At 35.3% G+C, this 24,239-nt stretch overlaps 1 long non-coding RNA gene across 1 annotated transcript; it reads right to left on the bottom strand.

The window, feature by feature from the left end:
* Positions 1-811: 811 nt before the first annotated feature.
* LOC143070450 (uncharacterized) lies at positions 812-2,891 on the bottom strand. The gene is made up of 3 exons (XR_012976525.1): positions 2,526-2,891; positions 2,116-2,182; positions 812-1,544 (listed from the first exon to the last, which is right to left on the bottom strand). It is a non-coding gene; the product is annotated as an uncharacterized LOC143070450 (long non-coding RNA).
* Between the last annotated feature and the right edge of the window lie 21,348 nt (positions 2,892-24,239).

Raw genomic sequence — 24,239 nt, forward strand, 5'->3', positions numbered from 1 at the left:
ATACCAATAATCATAAACATTATTTAGGTTGAAATAAAAAAAAATCAAGAAATAAAAGCTCCAATTACCATTAGCTGGGGTCCACGTTGCTTAATATTTAGTCGTCGGTGTTTGTTGTACATCTTATTTCAGTATAGAACTTTTGAATCATAGACGTTTGCTAAATATTTTCTTTTGATTGTATCTGAATGCCTGTATTCTTATGTAATCCCTATTTCTAATGTCTGAGCACTCTGACTTATATTTTGTCGCCCTGAAGAATGATACACAGGAGAAGAAAGACTGATCTCTCAAACGACTTTCCTTTCAAGTAAGTCTTTATGAACCATATGAGACAAAAAACTAAAATTATTTATCATAATAGTTTATTATTTACCCGTCAAGACCACGCGAATAGCTGGGTATAGTTATATTCTATTAAAAGTACTTTGGCACAAGGTTATTATTGTTCATAAAAGACTCGCTAGGGGGCAATTGATTTAACTAGTCGAATGCAAAAAAGGCAATTTATTTATTTATCTCCTTCATCACGGACCGATCCTTTGAAGTATGTACATAATTAATATATCTTTAAGTAATTAGAACGCACCGTAATCGGACCGGAACTATGCAAAAACATGAGTGTCATCCTGACATTGTAATGCTATCAATATGCATTAAAAAGATACAATCTAAAATGACAGTCACATGAAAAATGGATTGTGAAAATTTGAAAAATCTTCTATAGTATCGTATTCCTGCACCAACCCTGTTGCATCTAAATTTTAATCACAAAAAGATGTTGCAGAATCTAAATATTGATGACCTCAAAGCTGAACCACCTGATTGTGCCTGTTCACATTCCCATTTCGTGTATAATCCTGCTGGCCATGTAATTTCTGGAGACCTAAATGTGAAAGGGGTCTCTTCCGGTGTAAATGAAATAACCAAAAGACTTTCTAAGGTTCGGATGGTTTTATTACCAGATAATAAAAACTCTGAAATAACAAAATTATAAACATTAATGATAGTTCATGTAACATATAGAATATATTATACACATATTATATCACAGACAATTCTAATACAGTTCCTAATTTAATAGTGTTACTATAAACAGTAAATAAACACATTTACTATTGAATGTTCATTCGTGCAATCGTGTAGTGAAATGTACATCACATGTCACATGTACTTTAACAAACCGGTTTCTAGCATGCACAAATACAATGTACAATAATCAAAAGCAAATGTCAAGTTTTCAAATATTGAAAACTAAAAATTCTAAGTTACAATAAAGTAACTCCCGGGACAACAATCTTCTTAGTCGGTTAAACGGTATACATTTTTGTAAACAAATACACGTGGACATCCACATGGCTAACGGAGGTAAACATCAACACGTGCACGTGATCTGGAAAATATGTATGACATCACTATTGGTAAACATCAAGATCTACGGGTAGAAAGACAATAATTCTGGAACATCGGACATCTGACGGATCTCTCTGTGCCACATCATTCCATAATACGTCGTGGGCGCCAAATGTGAAAGGGGTCTCTTCCTGTGTAAATGAAATAACAAAAAACTTTCTAAGGTTCGGATAGTTTTATTATCAGACAATAAAAACTCTGAAATAACAAAATTATAAACATTAATGATAGTTCATGTAACATATAGAATACATTATACACATATTATATCACAGACATTTTTAATACAGTTCAAACAGTTTCTAATATAATAGTGTTACTATAAACAGTAGATACACATTTACTATGGAGTGTTCATTCATTCAATCGTGTAGTGAAATGTTTATCACATGTCACATGTACTTTAACAAACCGGTTTCTGTGACCGACATTTAAATATAACGGTAACCAGTTTCATTGCGTTTACAACCAAATAGAATTAAATGTATCTTAAAATTACTTCTCGCAAGTACATGAAAGTTTACAATTAAACTTAATAAATATTACAACATTCAAAAAGTATTTACTATGTCTGAATACCGACATATCAAATTAAACCATTGATTTGCTAAAAACGCGCAAATCGCCAATGGAAATAATCCATGACTTACTGTCATTTCTATGGTATAAAATAATACAAAAAACTACAAATTATTCGCTTACCACTTGTGGAGTGAGTTCTCCAGTAAATAAGGAACTTGGCACAATGTAAATTATCTACATCAGAGTCCTGAAAACCAAAATACAATAATAAGAACGGACTCTTCGTAATTATATAAAATTCTAATCACATGACAATTTTATTCAATTCGTCCATATAAAAAATAGCATTACACAATATGTAACTCGAATATTTATTTCACAATATACTGTAACTTGTCATACATGACGCCATTTTCTGCATGCAGTATTCGTAAAATTCTGTTATTACGATATCTCTAAACATTACATAATTTCGCTATAATCAGCGGCAAATATTACATTACTTTTATAAAAATACGTCCATTCAAATCTTTCATTCCGATGTTATAAACATGCAATCTGAAGAGTATTTACTCGAAAATAGGACTTACTAGTCATGTCTGGAAAACTGTAAAGCTGAATATAGCAAACATACAATCTGTAAATATGGGTTTCTGATATGATATAATCTGAATCAATCATGGACGTCTTTCACTGACCAGTGTCCAGGTAAATTCTACCCAATGTGCACAAAGGAAAACTCAACTTAACCGCCAATAACTGAGAACCAATCAAAACAAGAGTTCAATTTCAACCCTCATGAATATGTATGAGTAACATTACTCAATACGTAAATTATATACTAAATCAAGTCATAAAGGATAAATATCCTTTAGTAAAAATACTTTGCAAGAGTGAAATAATTAAACTAAAGACTCAATAAGAATTTGATAAGTAGATTTTTAATATAAATCAATGATTTCAAAAGTGCAAATTACATAGTTTATGACAAGTTGAGACAACTTTTCTCTAAGGGTCCGAAATACAGAGAGCCACAGCCAATCAATTGAAAGCAGAACTTCAAACTACTTATGTATTCTGTTGAGGGTTATGCAAAAGACTGGGCAAACAGAGAAAAGGTTGAGGTTGACACTCTTTCGGAGTGAGTAAAATCAGTGAGGTCATTGGTTCAGATAAGAGTAAGTATACTAAGCTTAAAGGGTCAATGAGCACCAAAGTTCCTTCCATCTTTAAAGACCCTTAGGTCATAGAGGAGTTGTCTTGCCTCCATGACAAATATGCTGTCGTTCCAGCTGACAAAGCCTCAAACAATATTGTTTTTGTTTGCCAGAAACACTACATTGACTGCCTGATTAAGGAACTGGGGGAAAATAACACACTTGGAAATCCTACATATACTATAAGTACGTTTACGAAGCAGATGATCATGGAAGACCACAAATCGGTTCTGATCTCCTTTGGTGTTAATCCAAAGGATAAAGACCAGGATCTTCCATCCTTATATTGGATTCCTAAGCTTCACAAGAATCCTTATAAGGAAAGGTATATTGCAGGTTCTTCCAAGTGTTCCACTAAATCCCTTTCTAAAGTTCTTACTGCCATACTCACTGCAGTCAAAAACGGACTTCAGAAATATACCGAAACGGTATATTCAAGAAGTGGTTTTAATCAGATGTGGATATTGAAAAATTCAAAAAAGTTATCGGTGAATTTACAATCTCAATCATTAAAACATTGAACCAACATTAAAACCTTTGATTTTCAAATCTTTGTACCACTATTCCACATACTAACCTTAAAGCTCGACTTAAAGAACTCGTCAGCTTATGTTTCTTTAACAAAAAGGGCACTAGACGTTTTAAATATCTAGTTTTGGGCTGGAATTCAGCTTATTTTGTGAAAAATCAGACAGAGTCAAGGAGAAAATATACCGACGAGGATATCACTGCCATGCTGGACTTTTTAATTGACAACATATTTGTTGAATTTGGAGGTTTGGTCTTCCAACAGACTATTGGAATCCCAATGGGTACCAATTGCGCTCCTCTGCTTGCAGACGTGTTTGTATACTCCTATGAAGCAGAATTTATACAAGGGCTTGTACAAAAAGGAGAAAAGAAATTAGCCCAGTCATTTAATTTCACCTTTCGGTATATTGATGATGTACTGTCTCTTAATAATAATAGATTCAGTGTTCACTTACATCCCATCGGCACCAGCATATTGAGTATATGTGTCTCAATTGATACGTTAATCTAGAGCTGGCTCAAAGTACGTTAATTTGAGAACGAGGAATACTGCTTTCTCAAAAGTTGCTTAGACCGGGCTATGAATCAATCATTATAAGGTCATCACTATAGAAAGTTTACGGTCGCCATCATGAGCTGATTGGCCATTATACCAAAAGTGTGTCAGAAATCATATCTGATATTCTTCCTTAGTCATAATAACCTTCCATAATTACCGAACTGAACAAAGAAATGACACGACGGGTGCCATATACGGTGCAGGGAATGCTTACCCTTCCGGATCACCTGATTTCACTCCCGGTTTTTAGTGGAGTTCGTGTTGTTTCTTAATTATTAGCTATAACTGTTGATGTAAATGTCTTTTGGTTTTGTGTGTGTTTGTTTACTCCTTGGTTTTAATTGTTATTGTCTTTGACAATGAAACGTGGTGCATTCGTCAAAAAAATGGGTCCTGATATTCGTAAATAAAACCAAAAACATCAATAAAGCATGGGGAATTCGGCGATGGGACGTTGAACATGTTGAGCATAAGTCATTGTTTTAACAATTGACCTTCTTACCGAGAAAATAAATTAAGGAAATAAATGAATATTCAAGCAATCAACAAAAATCATAGAACAGTTTTTAGCAGTTCCTCTTTAATTTGCTAAAGTCAATGGGGCTTTATACAGACACATATTGATGCATGATTTAATTTAAAACATTTTCTTTTGAATTCTCCCTTGTGATTTTGATAATAAAACCTAACATTAATATCTGACAGTTCCTGCAATATTCGTCGATGTTTGCACCATTATAATCAGTTTAATGCATTCGTGTTTGGTGATAGCTACAGTCATTTACTCTGTGAATCACACGAGACAACGTTCTTTTAACATCTGTTATACACACGTGCTAGTGGCTGTGATATCAATCGATTGTCTGCTCGGTGTCAGTTATAAAACATAGTCCTCAAATGGGCTGTGGATTTCGTTCGATTGAAAATGAAGGAATTAATATAGCCGTAAAATAATTTTTTTTATTAAAGAATTTTCAAACAGATTCTTCTAAAGTAAATTAATTCGGTTTTTTTTTTAAAGTTATAACAACACATATTGACCTCATCAAAAAAATAATTGTGTAATTTACAGTATTTCAAATGATACGCAAATGATAGGACGTAACAAATCTATTGTCATAGACGAATTTTATCAATAACTGTTTTTCTTTGTGTAATATTTAAAAAAAAAAAAGGAAATTACTGTATACAAGTTTAACCATCCTTGGACTTCCTGTCGATTAAACTCTTTCTGTAAAAGATTAAAACAACACGTTTGATAATTCATGTGTCCGATACGATTTTCTGGATTTACCCACAGGGACTCAGTTAGCAGATTAAAATTTGTTAATCAATGTTTTTTTTTTATATACTTTTTAGTATCTCAGTCTATTTGTATTACTTTATTCACGTATTTGACGCTAACAACAATATTTCTTTGTTTTCTAACAATTTGCAGTTAACTATTCATATCCGTATACTAAAAAATCCTAAAGGGATGTAAGTCGCCATCTTGAATTGCCTTCCCTACTTTAGATGTTAAATGTTAAATGTCTGGTATCAGTCGCCATATTCTACACTTTACGAACCCTTGCAATGCATCTAATGGTTCCGGACAAGTTTGAAGGCTTTTCTGCTTTTTCTAACACTCTTTATGCTTATCGAATCAACATACCTATCTGAACTTATGATTATCGAATCAACATACCTATCTGAACTTATGGTTATCGAATCAACATACCTATCTGAACTTATGGTTATCGAATCAACATACCTATCTGAACTTATGGTTATCGAATCAACATACCTATCTGAACTTATGGTTATCGAATCAACATACCTATCTGAACTTATGATTATCGAATCAACATACCTATCTGAACTTATGGTTATCGAATCAACATACCTAGCTGAACTTATGGTTATTTGTAATGTGTTTATATATTACATATAATACATGGACGTTCAGCCAGCAATATCCTCAGTGTACTTACAGCATCAGTGGCGGATCCAGAAATTTTCATAAGTGGGGCCCACTGACTTCATGAGGGAGGGCCCGCTCCGGTCAAGCTTCAGTAATTGCCTATATAATCAACCATTTTTTTCCCAGAAAGGGGGGGGGGGGCTGCCCCTTCCAAAATCCGTCTGTGAGAATATATTACTTTTAACTTCTCTTAAGCACTATCGGGAATACTCCGTATTCACAAAAAGGTATTGGTTACTGAAGAATTAAAAGTCTGATGTTAATGATACCGGATTTACTCTCTCAAGTTCTTTATCTTTTATATAAGCTTTGGATTTCAAATATTTTGGCCACGAGCATCACTGAAGAGACATGTATTGACGAAATGCGCATCTGGTGCAGGAAAATGAGTACCGTTAATGTTATTAATGAAGCCACAAGCTGTCAAGTTAATGTTCACCAATTTGACTCAAATTCTCATATTTGATTCATAAAATAGTAAAACGTATATTCATATTATAACAAGTCTGAAATAAACAGTTAACACTGCATGTACTCGACAATGTACTAAAAGTATCATAATTTCGTGTGTCTTTAAGTCTTGACGTAATTAAATTAACATTCGAGATGACCACCGGAGGGAAACTGGCGATTGGCATGTAACCCGATATAAACATAAACAAAAAAAATATAAATAAATAAAGACATCGCGTAATTGAATTTTTCTAGGTCTGTTTTATATCATGTTATGGGTTAAATAAACATGTTAATTATCGTTTTTATCTGTATAAGAATGATTTTTTTGTGTTGAATCGGTCAACGAAATGGTTCACCTTTGTTTCACCTTCAATGTAGTCTAGACATGTTTTTCCTTTTAATGGTCTACCATTTTATACATGCGTAACCAATCTTTAGCTTTTGAGTTAAATGAAAGCTCACATAAATAACGTTAACGGTTCAATGGGGTCGAATTATTCACTTGCAAGTGAATAGTTCATCAGCAATGTTTCTTTGCTTATTTTGACAAAATTGAAACAAATTAGTTGCTAATTACGAATTATTAATTCATCAATTCACTTATATTTTTGATTGAATCAAACAAATTCCCCTTCTGCTGGTGTCTGTTTTATGGTCGGGTTGTTGTCGCTTTGACACATTCCTCATTTCCTTTCTCAATTTTATTTTTATCATAGTCTATTTTTTTTATATTTAGTAGCTAGTGCCCCTTTTATAATAGTTTAAACAAATCGGATTAACATTCGGAAGTTATGTTTATACCAGGTTAGTGCAAACGGAATAACTTTTGGAAGTTATGTTAAAACGAGCTTGAAGATAGCAGATTTACGTTTGGAAATTTTGAAAAAAATATTCATGTACGAGGTTGATGACAGTGGAATTACTTTCGATAGTTATGGTAATACATGTACGAGGTTGAATTAATTTCGATAGTTATGGTAATACATGTACGAGGTTGATGATACTGGACTTACTTTCGATAGTTAAGGTAATACATGTACGAGGTTGATGATACTGGACTTACTTTCGATAGTTATGGTAATACATGTACGAGGTTGATGATACTGGACTTACTTTCGATAGTTATGGTAATACATGTACGAGGTTGATGATACTGGACTTCCTTTCGATAGTTAAGGTAATACATGTACGAGGTTGATGATAGTGGACTTCCTTCCGATAGTTATGGTAATACATGTACGAGGTTGATGATACTGGACTTACTTTCTATAGTTAAGGTAATACATGTACGAGGTTGATGATAGTGGACTTCCTTCCGATAGTTGTGGTAATACATGTACGAGGTTGATGATACTGGACTTACTTTCGATAGTTATGGTAATACATGTACGAGGTTGATGATACTGGACTTACTTTCGATAGTTATGGTAATACATGTACGAGGTTGATGATACTGGACTTCCTTTCGATAGTTAAGGTAATACATGTACGAGGTTGATGATAGTGGACTTCCTTCCGATAGTTATGGTAATACATGTACGAGGTTGATGATACTGGACTTACTTTCTATAGTTAAGGTAATACATGTACGAGGTTGATGATAGTGGACTTCCTTCCGATAGTTGTGGTAATACATGTACGAGGTTGATGATACTGGACTTACTTTCGATAGTTATGGTAATACATGTACGAGGTTGATGATACTGGACTTACTTTCGATAGTTATGGTAATACATGTACGAGGTTGATGATAGTGGACTTCCTTCCGATAGTTATGGTAATACATGTACGAGGTTGATGATACTGGACTTACTTTCTATAGTTATGGTAATACATGTACGAGGTTGATGATACTGGACTTCCTTTCGATAGTTATGGTAATACATGTACGAGGTTGATGATAGTGGACTTCCTTCCGATAGTTGTGGTAATACATGTACGAGGTTGATGATACTGGACTTACTTTCGATAGTTATGGTAATACATGTACGAGGTTGATGATAGTGGACTTCCTTCCGATAGTTATGGTAATACATGTACGAGGTTGATGATAGTGGACTTCCTTCCGATAGTTATGGTAATACATGTACGAGGTTGATGATACTGGACTTACTTTCTATAGTTAAGGTAATACATGTACGAGGTTGATGATAGTGGACTTCCTTCCGATAGTTGTGGTAATACATGTACGAGGTTGATGATACTGGACTTACTTTTGATAGTTGTGGTAATACATGTACGAGGTTGATGATACTGGACTTACTTTCGATAGTTATGGTAATACATGTACGAGGTTGATGATAGTGGACTTACTTTTGATAGTTATGGTAATACATGTACGAGGTTGATGATACTGGACTTACTTTCGATAGTTAAGGTAACACATGTACGAGGTTGATGATAGTGGACTTACTTTTGATAGTTATGGTAACACATGTACGAGGTTGATGATAGTGGACTAACTTTTGATAGTTATGGTAATACATGTACGAGGTTGATGATACTGGACTTACTTTCGATAGTTAAGGTAACACATGTACGAGGTTGATGATAGTGGACTTACTTTTGATAGTTATGGTAATACATGTACGAGGTTGATGATAGTGGACTTACTTTCGATAGTTATGGTAATACATGTACGAGGTTGATGATACTGGACTTCCTTTCGATAGTTAAGGTAATACATGTACGAGGTTGATGATAGTGGACTTCCTTCCGATAGTTATGGTAATACATGTACGAGGTTGATGATACTGGACTTACTTTCTATAGTTAAGGTAATACATGTACGAGGTTGATGATAGTGGACTTCCTTCCGATAGTTGTGGTAATACATGTACGAGGTTGATGATACTGGACTTACTTTTGATAGTTGTGGTAATACATGTACGAGGTTGATGATACTGGACTTACTTTCGATAGTTATGGTAATACATGTACGAGGTTGATGATAGTGGACTTACTTTTGATAGTTATGGTAATACATGTACGAGGTTGATGATACTGGACTTACTTTCGATAGTTAAGGTAACACATGTACGAGGTTGATGATAGTGGACTTACTTTTGATAGTTATGGTAACACATGTACGAGGTTGATGATAGTGGACTAACTTTTGATAGTTATGGTAATACATGTACGAGGTTGATGATAGTGGACTTCCTTCCGATAGTTATGGTAATACATGTACGAGGTTGATGATAGTGGATCTTCTTTCGATAGTTATGGTAATACATGTACGAGGTTGATGATACTGGACTTACTTTCGATAGTTAAGGTAATACATGTACGAGGTTGATGATAGTGGACTTACTTTCGATAGTTATGGTAATACATGTACGAGGTTGATGATACTGGACTTCCTTCCGATAGTTATGGTAATACATGTACGAGGTTGAATTAATTTCGATAGTTATGGTACTACATGTACGAGGTTGATGATACTGGACTTACTTTTGATAGTTGTGGTAATACATGTACGAGGTTGATGATACTGGACTTCCTTCCGATAGTTATGGTAATACATGTACGAGGTTGATGATAGTGGTTTTACTTTCGATAGTTATGGTAATACATGTACGAGGTTGATGATAGTGGACTTCCTTCCGATAGTTATGGTAATACATGTACGAGGTTGATGATACTGGACTTACTTTTGATAGTTATGGTAATACATGTACGAGGTTGATGATAGTGGACTTACTTTCGATAGTTATGGTAATACATGTACGAGGTTGATGATACTGGACTTACTTTTGATAGTTATGGTAATACATGTACGAAATTGATAATGGTGGCCTTACTTTCGATAGTTGTGGTAATACATGTACGAGGTTGATGATGGTGGACTTACTTTCGATAGTTTAGTAATACATGTACGAGGTTGATGATACTGGACTTACTTTCGATAGTTATGGTACTACATGTATGAGGTTGATGATGGTGGTTTTACTTCCGATAGTTATGGTAATACATGTACGAGGTTGATGATGGTGGTTTTACTTTCGATAGTTATAGTAATACATGTATGAGGTTGATGATAGTGGACTTGCTTTCGATAGTTATGGTAATACATGTACGAGGGTTGATGATACTGGACTTACTTTCGATAGTTTAGTAATACATGTACGAGGTTGATGATAGTGGACTTACTTTCGATAGTTATAGTAATACATGTACGAGGTTGATGATAGTGGACTAACTTTTGATAGTTATGGTAATACATGTACGAGGTTGATGATGGTGGCCTTACTTTCGATAGTTATGGTAATACATGTATGAGGTTGATGATACTGGACTTACTTTTGATAGTTATGGTAATACATGTATGAGGTTGATGATACTGGACTTACTTTTGATAGTTATGGTAATACATGTACGAGGTTGATGATACTGGACTTACTTTCGATAGTTGTGGTAATACATGTATGAGGTTGATGATGGTGGTTTTACTTCCGATAGTTATGGTAATACATGTAGGAGGTTGATGATAGTGGACTTACTTTCGATAGTTGCGGTAATACATGTACGAGGTTGATGATACTGGACTTACTTTCGATAGTTGTGGTAATACATGTATGAGGTTGATGATGGTGGTTTTACTTTCGATAGTTATGGTAATACATGTACGAGGTTGATGATAATGGACTTACTTTCGATAGTTGTGGTAACACATGTACGAGGTTGATGATGGTGGTTTTACTTCCGATAGTTATGGTAATACATGTAGGAGGTTGATGATACTGGACTTACTTTCGATAGTTGTGGTAATACATGTATGAGGTTGATGATGGTGGTTTTACTTTCGATAGTTATGGTAATACATGTACGAGGTTGATGATAGTGGACTTACTTTCGATAGTTGTGGTAATACATGTACGAGGTTGATGATAGTGGACTTACTTTTGATAGTTATGGTAATACATGTACGAGGTTGATGATGGTGGCCTTACTTTCGATAGTTATGGTAATACATGTATGAGGTTGATGATACTGGACTTACTTTTGATAGTTATGGTAATACATGTATGAGGTTGATGATACTGGACTTACTTTTGATAGTTATGGTAATACATGTACGAGGTTGATGATACTGGACTTACTTTCGATAGTTGTGGTAATACATGTATGAGGTTGATGATGGTGGTTTTACTTCCGATAGTTATGGTAATACATGTAGGAGGTTGATGATAGTGGACTTACTTTCGATAGTTGCGGTAATACATGTACGAGGTTGATGATACTGGACTTACTTTCGATAGTTGTGGTAATACATGTATGAGGTTGATGATGGTGGTTTTACTTTCGATAGTTATGGTAATACATGTACGAGGTTGATGATAATGGACTTACTTTCGATAGTTGTGGTAACACATGTACGAGGTTGATGATGGTGGTTTTACTTCCGATAGTTATGGTAATACATGTAGGAGGTTGATGATACTGGACTTACTTTCGATAGTTGTGGTAATACATGTATGAGGTTGATGATGGTGGTTTTACTTTCGATAGTTATGGTAATACATGTACGAGGTTGATGATAGTGGACTTACTTTCGATAGTTGTGGTAATACATGTACGAGGTTGATGATAGTGGACTTACTTTCGATAGTTATGGTAATACATGTACGAGGTTGATGATAGTGGACTTACTTTCGATAGTTAAGGTAATACATGTACGAGGTTGATGATAGTGGACTTCCTTTCGATAGTTGTGGTAATACATGTACGAGGTTGATGATGGTGGACTTACTTTCGATAGTTATGGTAATACATGTACGAGGTTGATGATACTGGACTTCCTTTCGATAGTTAAGGTAATACATGTACGAGGTTGATGATAGTGGACTTCCTTCCGATAGTTATGGTAATACATGTACGAGGTTGATGATAGTGGACTTACTTTCGATAGTTGTGGTAATACATGTACGAGGTTGATGATAGTGGACTTACTTTTGATAGTTGTGGTAATACATGTATGAGGTTGATGATACTGGACTTACTTTCGATAGTTTAGTAATACATGTACGAGGTTGATGATAGTGGACTTACTTTCGATAGTTATGGTACTACATGTATGAGGTTGATGATGGTGGTTTTACTTTCGATAGTTATGGTAATACATGTATGAGGTTGATGATAGTGGACTTACTTTTGATAGTTATGGTAATACATGTACGAGGTTGATGATAGTGGACTTACTATCGATAGTTATGGTAATATATGTACGAGGGTTGATGATACTGGACTTACTTTTGATAGTTATGGTAATACATGTACGAGGTTGATGATAGTGGACTTACTTTCGATAGTTATGGTAATACATGTATGAGGTTGATGATAGTGGATCTACTTTCGATATAGTTACGGTAATACATGTATAATGTTGATGATAGTGGACCTCCTTGAACAGGAATACTAGAACAACTGCTTACAACTTTTATGTTCCAAATGTAAAAGGTGTAGAATCTTCTTCTTTCTGTTTTAGTGGTATCAACAACTGGAATGCTCTGCCAGATTTTGTAATAGTCCGGTCGATTGGTGCAGATATAGGGCAGAATTACTCACTTGATGAGAAAAGCATGAAACTTTGCACAGTAGTTCTTGGTCATATACCCTTTGAATTCAGCTATGGACCCACTCTGAAAAATCCAATATGGCTGCCATATTCAAGATGGCGGAAAACGTTAAAAATAGCAAGCATATCCGCAAGGTATTCTATCTTATTTCGGAAATTAAAGTAATGATTCTTTTAAAATGATCTTCATGTTATTGAATTTGTTATCAATTAATTATAAAATATAAAAAAAATAAGAATTTGGTTATTTCTATAACGCATACATTTGCAAATATGGCTGCATATACAAAAACAAACAGTGGAATTCAAAATGTTAATCAATATGTTAAATGTTATTGTAATTGTTCTTTAAACGCTTTCAGTTTTAATGGTTGTAATGAAATATGTTGAAGCGAGTCGATCGAACGTTAATATAGGTCGGTTAAATGTGGTGGAATATTAGGTAACTTATCTGAACTCTAAGGCAGTGCCGAGGACACTTGTCTCGTGTCTCTTCAATGCCACGTCTTACGTCACTTATCGCGTTGTCATCTGCTGTACCCATCGTCACACTATCCTATTTAATCAATAGGCGTACCTTTCTTCAGGCACATTAGACGATTGCAATCATATAAAATAGTTGAGGGGCAACTATTTCCTTTTCCAAGACGTACGAAACCAATTCGCAACTAGTCAGCGAGCATGGTCCTAAAATGCACTCCTGGTTAGCACTTGTATTAGTTTAAACGGTAACATTCATTTCTTAGTGATGGTTCGTTTTATGCACATTTGCTGAGTTCAAATCTCGTATCCACTGTTAACAAATGCTGCATTTATCACTTTATTGTTGATGGTGAGTGTGGGAGTACTCAGATTTATCACTGCGCTCAGTGTGTCCAAAATATCTAGCATAACATCGTCTGTTAATGGCTCTTAACACACATCCAATTGTATGTTTACTCTATCAATGTCGAGAGTTGTTCTTTATAATCTTTCCAATAACAAGCTGTTCACCCAAACCATGTAGCGTAGCGGTCTCCAAATCTCAATTATCTTCCGGAATTAATTTCTCATTTACTAATGTTATCATTGCAGCAGCGTCCACAATCATACTCAATTTCTGGTCATGTATAGTACCTCGTACTGCTAAGCTCTTTCAAATGGTTCGTCTGATGACAATATAGGAGGGGTTGCGCTTTGTTCTAATCTGTATTCTGGTGAAATTGACCGTTGTCTGAAATAACCGGGATTTCTGGGGTTTATCCGTGGAGATGCTAACCGTTGTCCTTAAGGACTTTATTATCTCTGTCTTAGTGGGGATGTTGCTGGTCGATATGCATTAAACTTGGGTGTATTTCTATTTGGCGATCCACCGCGATTGTATTGCTCAGGAGATTTACAACGTGTATATCGTTCAGGTGATCTTCCATGATTACTTGATCAGAAGGAACAAGGTTATATGTTGTGTCATGTGTGCTGTTGTTTGTTTGTCTTTTTCATTTTTAGCCATGGCGTTGTCAGTTTGTTTTAGATTTATGAGTTTGACTGTTACTTTGGTATCTTTCGTCCCTCTTTTATATTGATCGGCCAATCCACGGTTATGCTGATTAGTTGAAAGCATAACATCAGCTAGTTTTGTGACAATTTGTGTGAGTTAATGTACCTCATTTCCCAAAGGACTGCTCATATTTCCTTTATTGGTAGGTGATACTGCGCCAGTAAAGTAGACTTGCCGATGGCCATAATTGGCACTTTTTAATCAATGATATATCGCCATGTGGTTGGCTTTTGAGGTTTTCAATTGAGTTAACACCTTGTTGAATATTTCTAGGTTCCTCTCTATTACATGCCTTGCAGAATCTTTGTCTTATAAATTACATCTTCGAAGGAATGCTTCGGTTCTTATCTGGTTTGACCGTCTTCCTTGTTGAAGCGCTGCTCCAATACTTTTTTAGGCCTTGGAATCATCATCTGTGTTTACAGCCAACATCGGCCTGACAATCTGGGAGCCTACAGACATTGTTCCTGTTTTCCTATTGTTATCTACCGGCAGTTAGTTCAAATTGGTAAATGAACGCCTTCCAATTCAAGGATCCTCTTCAACTGAGTATTTGCATTTTTGGGAGCAGCAGGCTTCGGTTCCGATCTTTTGCACCAAGATGTCTTGCCATCGAGTATATTCTCTCTCGAATGAGGAGTCTGAAGACGAGCTGTTGTCACACTCTTTTGGTTTCATCTGCACTTTCCTGGATCGGTCAGTGGAGTCAGCTTGCTGTCATGGGAAGTATGTTAGAGCTCCAGGAGCTGACGAGGTTGTCATAAGTGGAGTGATAAATTTGGGAGGAGGATTTGCCATTGACTCGACGGGGATGATATAAGTAGGCACTGCAGTCAGCATTGGAGAACTTGATAGGATCCTCTTGTAGCCATCTGTTTATGTAAGGATGTGCTGCTCTGAATTAAATATTATTGATTCATAGTAGGTGGTAAGTGTGTAAGAAGCCTTTTGCTGGTATCCTTGATTAGTACTAGAGGTTTCTTGTATGTTCTTAAATAGAGGTTGTTGTTAAATAATTTGAACTGTCTCATGCAGGACCAAGGGTCCTGACATAGGACTTTCGACTTTAGGTGAAGACACCTTCAACATAGTTGGCGCGGTTAATGATTCATGCGAACTATAATTGGGGAAAGACCAAAGGCAGGGGTGTTGTTGTGTACTTTTGGTAAACTTGCGTTGTACTGGCTAAGGTCAAATTTTGGCTTAGATTATGTGTCCATTGCAGGAATTTTAACTTTTTTATTTTGATTGTCCACTAATTCACTTACAACAGATGTCAGTTGTTGGAAGGTATCCTTCTGTTTAAATGCACTTTTAAATTGAACTGTGCCTCCTTCCCCAGTTGTTGTCAGCTTGTCCATCCGTCTCACCACAACATTGAATATTTTATTGGTCTGACCATCAATTTCGCCAAGCAATTACCACTAGCCTTGTGGTCTATCCTGTCTACAGACTGCTGACGTTGCTGAGATATTGCTCCCAAATGTTCTTTATTAATATTCATTGCCTCTTTCTGTTCAGCTTGCATCGTAAGGAGACCAATGCATATTTTATCAATTGGCGCTTTGCTCTGTTTTATATTGCGGTTGGTCTCAGCTGTTGAACATTATATTTCCTAATAGTCACTTCTTAGTTGTCCTCTGTTAAAGCGTCTTCAGTTGTGGGTTTGTCAATACCCCAAACTGATTCAGTTTCTGCCATTTCAATGTTCTTGTCCTTGTTGTCCTCAACTCCTACCATTTCACTGATATGTGTTTAAATGATTCTCAATTCAAAGTTTAATATCTCAAATTGCAAATTTTTGCGACCTAAGAAATAAAATAGGCACTGAATATTTTTTGGGGGGCAGATTTATCCCAAATCACAGCTTTTATATACGACCCAAGACAACAAATAGTGCAGTTTTTAATGAAAGCTACTGTTTCAGCTTTTTATGAAAGCTACTACTTTGTATATGAATTGACAAGCCAGGCAAAATCAAAAAGGGCAGAACTGGCACAGGGACTTAATGACACTATACATCAATAAAATGCTTAAATTCAGGTCAATAATGCATATCTGCTTATTTTTCAAGGCGGCCATTTTAAAAATAGCCGCCATTTTGAATTTTAAAGATAGATCAAAATCTTGCTAAATACACCAATACATTCAAATTTGTTGATTTTTGTACTTCCAGCATCAAATCCACTGTGGTTTGTGCAATACTGGAAAATATTTAGAATGTATGGCAGCCATTTTGAAATAAGCCGCCATATTGAATGTTAAGGGTCCATAGCTAATATTGCTTAGTACACAAAAATGTACCATCATGCAAAATTTGGTGCTTTCCTCATTATTTGAGCAATTTTTTCACCGATCGGCCGGACTATAATTAGTATTCATGTAAATTCAAAAATAATTTTAAACTAAATATGAAAGAAAAAACACCTAATGAGTAAACTCAGGTCAAAGTCAGATTCCGATTTTATATTTTATTAGATTATTTTTATATGAATACGTTGTGCTGTGTATCAATGATACTATTATTGCTGTAAAATGATTCATTTTATTATCAAGACTAAAATGACCCCATTGGAAATAAGCTTGTCCTTGGGTTAATGCATTAGTGGTACCATTGATATACTTTAAGGTTGTAATATGTAATTGTATATATTGCCTTTACCTGAATAAATATTATTATTATTATTACTTTCGATAGCTATGGTAATACATGTAGGAGGTTGATGATGGTGGACTTACTTTCGATATTTTTATTGATACCTCTTCCGAGAAATAATACTGCGAGAGTATTGATGAGAAGCAAACCGTATTTTTTTTTTTTTTTTTTTCTGTCGTAATGTTGTGACTTCTCTCATTGCTCACAATTTATATTTTGAAGGTCGTCTGCTGTTTGTAGCTTTGAACATGCTTCTTATTTGTTGTACCTTCTGGTATAATCCATTTACTATTGACCTATATATTTTCTTATACGCTGGAATTGACACCCTTCATTTACTTTTTTACTCTTTGTAATCTTTGGTTATTATATATATTTATATAATTATTAACACTTAAATCCCTTGACAAATATTTAATGTCTTTCTGTTGTCTATATCAAGGTAAATACATTATTTTATTATATGGTTCAACAAAAAATCATGATATTAAGTCTCATGTTATTAAGGAAATAATTAGACATATTAATATTTCATACCCTTACTGAATACAAGTGAACGTTTTGGTTGCGAGATCTAATTACCTTCTGACTAACCCTTTGATGATAATACAATGAGAACGTCTAATCCTTTGATGATACAATGACAACGTACAACTTTAATTTTCAAGTTCTTTGTTTATGCAGGATAATGGAAATCTTTGATAATTAAATTATCTTCCATGGACGTCTGGGGAGAACGTAATTCACACGAAAGTATAACATGCTTTATTTTCAGTGTTAATTTAATTTAACAATGTATCAGTTTGAACCACAATGATATTAGTGTATATTGGTTTGAATTATTTGTCGTGCAAACTACCGTTATTCTCTTATAATTGAGAACGTTTTGTCTTTTTAACTGATATTGAGAACGTTTTGTCCTGTTAATCCATTATATTTTGGCATATCTCGTTGTGGTACATGTACGTAAATCTTCCATTAACAACTAAAATTCCCTGTCAATTGTGTGAGACTAGGAAAATTGATACATTTTCTGCATTTTTGTTTTTTTAAATTACATTATTTTTTCTATATTTGAAGATTTAGATTGTGTTATACCTTTAAGTCTCGGTCACACCTTACCGGATAGCTCGAACGGACGCCTAACGGATAACTCTTTTTCAATCCGTCCATGTCCGTTAGACGTTCGTTCTTATCCGTTAGACGTCCGTCCATGTCCGTTAAACGTTCGTTCTTATCCGTTAGACGTCCGTCCATATCCGTTGCATGTCCGTTAAGCGTACGTTTTATCCGTCGGCGTCCGTTCTGTCCGGTGGAAAATTTTGAGAATGTTCAAAACTTTGAACGGACGTCCAACGGATAAAATGTCCGTTGAACGGACGTTAGGCGTCCGTTTTGTACGGTACTCGTCCGTTTCGTTTCCGTTTTGTATCCGTTACGTGTCCGTTATACATCCGTTGGTGGTCTGGAAGAGAAATTCACCAACGGACTTCTACCGGACGTTTAACGGATAAAACGGATGTTGAACGGATAAGAAACGGATTTCTACCGGACGTATAACGGATAAAAGGGACGATGAACGGATCTGAAACGGATTCTGACATCAGACTCGGACTTCTCTTGAACTGAATTTTAATGTGCGTATTGTTATGCGTTTACTTTTCTACATTAGCTAGAGGTATAGGGGGAGGGTTGAGATCTCACAAACATGTTTAAACCCGCCGCATTTTTGCGCCTGTCTCAAGTCAGGAGCCTCTGGCCTTTGTTAGTCTTGTATTATTTTAATTTTAGTTTCTTGTGTACAATTTGGAAATTAGTATGGCGTTCATTATCACTGAACTAGTATATATTTGTTTAGGGGCCAGTTGAAGGACGCCTCCGGGTGCGGGAATTTCTCGCTACATTGAAGACCTGTTGGTGACCTTCTGCTGTTGTTTTTTTCTATGGTCGGGTTGTTGTCTCTTTGGCATATTCCCCATTTCCATTCTCAATTTTAAATTGAACATTTCGCGTCAGAAATGCCAATTATTGGTATGTCAGATTTCTTAAGGTTCATGACGTCTTATTATTCATAATCGATCTTAGAGTATAGGCACGTCTTCACAATCAAGCAGTTCTTATTCAGGCCAGACACTGCCCTTTGGCGGCATTTTGAAGAAAAAACCAAAACCAGTTACTCAGAAACATTTTGAATATAATGCGATTTACATGTATTATTATTGTCGCCTTTGATTTTTCCGTACATCTTGTTCATCTGTTTTATCAGGTGCGCTTCTGTTAGGTGTCCGTTTTATGCGATACTCGTCCTTTGGATGTACGTTCGACATCCGTTCTGTCCGGTACGTGTCCGTTTCTCGTACGTTGAATATCAGGTGTGTGTCCGTTGTGCATCCGTTACACGTCCGTTTTATTCGGCCAGTACATCAACGGACTCCCAACGAATAACAGTTTTGTCAACGGACAACTTTTATTTTCACCCGTTAGGCGTCCGTTCGTGCTATCCGGTAAGGTGTGACCGAGGCTTTACACAAATACCAATAGTGAAAACAGTTCACAAATACCAATAGTGAAAACAGTTCACAAATACCAGTAGTGACAATAGTAGACAAATACGAGTAGTGATAACGGTAAAAAACACAGTAATGTATTGATAACGGTACGCATATACAAGTAGTGACATATACTATTGTAACGTGTAACCAGGCGTTTATATCTCAAACGTCCGTTCCAGTAAATACTTGGATCTAAGTTGTCCACAAACAATACGGCAATACTAAAAACTACAATTATCTACGTTATGCACAATGAACCAATATATATATACAGGCTCTTTGCCGATACAAAGTAAGTATGAACTCTTATATATACAAGTTTATACAATATAACAGCCTGTCTTCCTAATGGAACGTTATGTCACTATAAGACAATGTGGCTGGTACAGCTTGTCCTCCGAATGGGACAGTCTGTCACTACTAGACAGTGCGGTCTGGTACAACTTGTCCTCCGAGTGGGACAGTCTGTCACTACCAGACAGTGCGGTCTGGTACAACTTGTCCTCCGAGTGGGTCAGTCTGTCACTACTAGACAGTGCGGGCTGGTACAGCCTGTCCTCCGAGTGGGACAGTCTGCTGTGTCAATCCTGTCAACGTGTACGTCCACTTTGTACCCAGTACATAGTGTCCTCTGAACATTAAGGCTCTCCTAGCACTTAATATATCCGACGTACGCTCGGTTGAAGGATGACAGCTCATCGACAGCCAACCGACAGCCTCGAATGCTGTTTCTCACTCTCTCATATACCCCAGGGCGAATATACTATTTTCTAGATAGGGGTGTTCTCTTAATGTTCCCGATACCAAACACATCAATCCCTCTAAAACACCCCCATACCCTTGAACCTAACCACCGACTTTCCCGCCAAACGTCTAAATCTGTCTAACTCTTTCTCTAGCGTAAACCATGCATTGCTACAATAAGATCCTACTTATTAGTAACCTTAACGACCAATAAACATTGCACTATATTGAGAAGTGACATGAACTATGTTGAGAAGTTACCTATACTGTACTGAGAAGTTACATACAATGTACTGAGAAGTTACATACACTGTACCGAGAAGTTACATACACTGTATTGAGAAAGTACATATACTGTATTAAGTAGTGATACACAATTTATTGAGAAGTGACCCACACTTTATTGAGGAGTGACACACACTTTATTAACAAATGACATACACTATATATTGAAGACCCACATGTACTGGTATACAAAACGGAGCTCGGTATTGGATTTTGTTATTTATTGGTTAGCTTTTGTAATATTTACAATAAGAATAATCGGAACTCCTATTGGGTGATACAGGCCTACATGTAACTATAGCATCTTCTCCTGTTCTTTTTCAGTTACACTGTACTTTTCTTTGTGTTCGGATGTCTGTTTTCCACTAGTTTTATCGAGAACGATTTCGGCATTCTACATGTACCTCTGAATATATTCAACATAAATTTTGAAGGTAATATAAATGTGAAAAATGTCTGAAATCGACTCTTTAAATGACTTTAAGCAACCAATATTTTACGCGTCAACATTTGTTATTTGTGTATGTTTTGATATAATTTTAACATATCTCGTTCAAAAATAGCTTTCTTTTAATATATAGAAATGCATTCAGATTATTGGCAATCCGCACCTATTACATTGTATAATTATATATGACAGACTATAAAAGCACTATTATAACTGTTTTATATAATCAGGGCTTCATGACATTCATATTGAATCAAGATGTCAGGGGAATCCTATGAACCAATCAATTGTAGGGAAAGCTGTTTCTGCACGATATAAAGTGGAGTTATAATCTAAATTAGCTAGGTCATTCTAGCAATATTAACGGGTTAATTATTCAATAATTCAAAAAAATGTCTCTTTATTGATAACTAGATTCACGTTAAGATAATGGGTTGTTATATGTAGACAATTATGCTTGAAATGCAATTCATCAAATTTTCTAGGCTTTTATTATACATTAGCTGTAGAGGTACTTAAGGTTATAGCCTCTCTCTCACATTGATGTAGAATACATTCTCTATAGCTGTAGAGGTACTTAAGGTTATAGCCTCTCTCTCACATTGATGTAGAATACATTCTCTATAGCTGTAGAGGTACTTAAGGTTATAGCCTCTCTCTCACATTGATGTAGAATACATTCTCTATAGCTGTAGAGGTACTTAAGGTTATAGCCTCTCTCTCACATTGATGTAGAATACATTCTCTATCATTACTCTACTTGTTTACACATGTTACTTCACTGACTTCAGGTACACACTTTGGTAAATCATACAGGATATATAAGAAAAATGACGACAGATCCCCAATACTTTTTCATCTATAGGAATGGCTAACGTGTTTCCAAAAAAGAAGTTTCATTATATTAGGTTTGTCAGTAGTTTTGAAAATCAATTCTTATAATCACCAAAGCTTTATCGGTATTTCGGAGAAATTCAGTCAGCGATTTATCAAATGTATACAATAGCGCAAGTTGAAATAAATAAACTTTACAATAGTGTTACTTAGGGATTGACCTGTACTACAGTGTTATTAACTTCCTGTTTCTGAATTGCCCTGTTATATATTCGAGGTTAGCTGTTTTAGACCCGAGACTCGAAAAGTCGAGGGCAAATACAGCTGATCGAGAATCTATTACAGGGCCAATACAGAAACAACAAGTTCATAACACTTTTATTAAATGATTTATATTCTTTTAATAAGAATAGATTAAGAAACTTACCGTGAAGAAGATACAGAAATCATTTCATATCTGAACTTGTCACCGTTTTTCGCTTTTACGTCCATGGATTTCTTGTCAACATTCAGTCATTGTTAGATGAAATTTCTGATTTCTTGTACAAACACTTAATAAAATCCTATGACAATTCATTCTATATAGCAAATATAAAATAACTGAGAAGAATAAGTCAGCCAGTTTAATTATTCTTACTCTTGGATCGTCTGCGTTTTGATGATTGATTAACGGAAATACAACAGTGTCAATAATCGAAAGTCGTGCTCGAAAAGGCTGTGAATTATTCCTGTTTCAAGACATCAAGACGTTACAAAATATTGCACATCATTTAACCTTTATTTTATGATTATGCAAATGTTTTATGCATAACATTACCCCTAAAGTTAAGTAATAGCGTGAGAAAATTAAAACCGGAATTAAACGTCCCGTATTAGCCCATCGGCCAATGTGGCTTTTATCCGTATTAATGGCCCTGTTTTTCCCGTATTGGCCCTGGTCGAAGAGCACTATGAACTCTTGATTTATATCGACAGTGGAACGTCGTCAATATTGCCTATTTATATAAATCCGTATTTGGCCTGATTTGCTCATATCATTTAATAATTACATTAGATGTATGTTTCATTATAATATTTTATTCTGATTGGCTAACTGCACATCACGTGTTATACCGTAAGCAGTTGCATTGCTCAATACAACTTTTCATTCATGGTAACACGTGCTCCAACAATAAAGTGCACAGGTGAATTAAATAATAAAATATATAAAATTCGTGTTTTCATGATCATAGCTAAAAAATGTAATTATAAGTATTGAATGCTTCTTTTTGTAACTTTATAGGGCTGTAAAAGCGTTGACCGTGCGTACATGTTTAGACAAAATGTACTTCGGTCAACGCTTTTACACCCCAATAAATTTACAAAAAGAAGCATTCAATTATTAAATAAAATAGCGTTAGACGGAGATCTTTATAACCTGAATCTACAATAGTATAACTTATATGTTCAGTAGTGTTATACAGGTATATATAAATAACCTGGATATAACCCATAACATACCCTGCGTTTTGCGTGTCGACATCCTCAGGCAATTCAACATTGGGAAATTCAATTAAACATTTGACTAACAGCAGTATTACTTTAATTCTTTGTTGATTGCATTTCTCTACCAGGAGCAGATGGTGTAATATCAATTTAACATTAGATTTATTGAGCAGTGTTTAAATGGTCATGTATTTTACTGTTTCTTGACATTCATCAATATCATGAATGGTTGCAGAAAGACTATCTCGATAGTTTGAAACGATTTTTCATTTCTAACTTGAGTTAAACCAATATAATTGAATTCTGCATCCTAAATCAATAAGCACACGAGGTTACAATGAATGTGTTGGGAGTCAGTTTTCACATTTTTCAGAACTGGTATTCATTATTTTTTGGCACTAGCTGAAGCCCGCTCAGTGTGCCGGATTTTCCAACTGCGTTAAAGACCTATAGATGGCTC

Source organism: Mytilus galloprovincialis, chromosome 4, assembly GCF_965363235.1.
Source record: "Mytilus galloprovincialis chromosome 4, xbMytGall1.hap1.1, whole genome shotgun sequence".
NCBI classification, from domain to species: Eukaryota; Metazoa; Mollusca; class Bivalvia; order Mytilida; family Mytilidae; genus Mytilus; species Mytilus galloprovincialis.